Source organism: Akebia trifoliata, chromosome 6, assembly GCF_017979445.1.
Source record: "Akebia trifoliata isolate Shusen 1 chromosome 6, ASM1797944v1, whole genome shotgun sequence".
NCBI classification, from domain to species: domain Eukaryota; kingdom Viridiplantae; phylum Streptophyta; class Magnoliopsida; order Ranunculales; family Lardizabalaceae; genus Akebia; species Akebia trifoliata.
The window spans coordinates 7,494,528-7,495,844 of NC_141380.1; positions in this window are offsets into that span (position 1 = coordinate 7,494,528).

Genomic DNA, 1,317 nt, shown 5'->3' on the forward strand with positions numbered 1-1,317 from the left:
ATATCGTCTTGATTGGTTTGAAGTGCTTGGGATCTTTTGTTTACGTGCTCCCAAGTCAGTCAAAAAACTTTTTGGCCTTCCACACCTCGGGCGATGAAATACCAACTGTTTGGAATAGTCAACCCGAGGTGTCTTTTTTCTATGTTTGGTAGTATGACTAATTTCTTTCACTGGAGTGTTCAACTTCCGCTCTTGGTTCTCGGCTTTTCTTTTGATCAGTGTCTTGAGTCACTTCCAACCCTTTGTCGATGCTGCCCTTGTTTCCATTTTTTGTTGGTTAGCTCAACTTTCTTTCTTTGCTGGTGTTGGTTTGGTCGCTTTCCCATATCGAAAGATTTGACTTTGAATGCGATTTCTTACCTCTTTCATCAATTAATTTGCTCCCTCTTTCTCCTTGGTAACCTTTAAGATGATAAAAGACAAGACAACATGAAGGATGTGTGACCTCGGTGTGGTACGCGCCAACGTTCCTCAAATGATTTTGTTAGTACCCAGATAAGAAAGAATGAACGAAGAAAAAGATGATGAATGAAGATTATTCTCATAGTGAATCTTTCTTCTTTCTTTCCATTACCCCCTCCTTCATTTATTTTTTCTCCCAGACCCCTCCTATGTTTGGGGGTTTGGTTTATATAGGTGAATATTCAAGAATAGGTATCACCACATATCTAATCTAAGTGTTAGATGAGTTATTCTATTTAGGACGTACTTGAGCGCTTTGGGAGATGGATTAATCACTTGTTAAATATTTTTATCTAATGCGTAAGTGTTGCAGGCAATTAAATGTGGAATAGATGATCTCTGATGCATGGTGTCTCCCATCAGTTAGTTCAAAATTTTTGTATACTTATCTCTACGAGAGGACTTGTTCGAACTTACTTACTTGCCTGGGTTAGTTCATATGTTATGGGTCTAGTCGAATATGAATTGGGTTGAATTTGAGTTTAGTTTACATTATGAATGAGATGGTTTGTTTTTAAGAAGGAATTCTTGTTTTTCTTAAGTTTGTCTCGAATATTCAGTAGACCCTAGGTTTTGTTCTAAGGTAGAACCAACCTAGTCGGTTCCTTCTAGTCTAGTTGTCTAATTTGAGTTTGGTCTTTGCATTTTGAATGAGATGGTTTGTTTTTAAGAAGGAATTCTTGTTTTTCTTAAGTCTATCTCAAATATTCACTAGACCCTAGGTTTATACTAAGGTGGAACCAACCTAGTCGATTCCTTTTAGTTTGGTTGCAGTTTGTTGTCTTATACTTGTCTATCCAAAAATTGCAAACCCTTTTTTGCTCTATTCTTTGGATGATCTCGATTGATAACGTG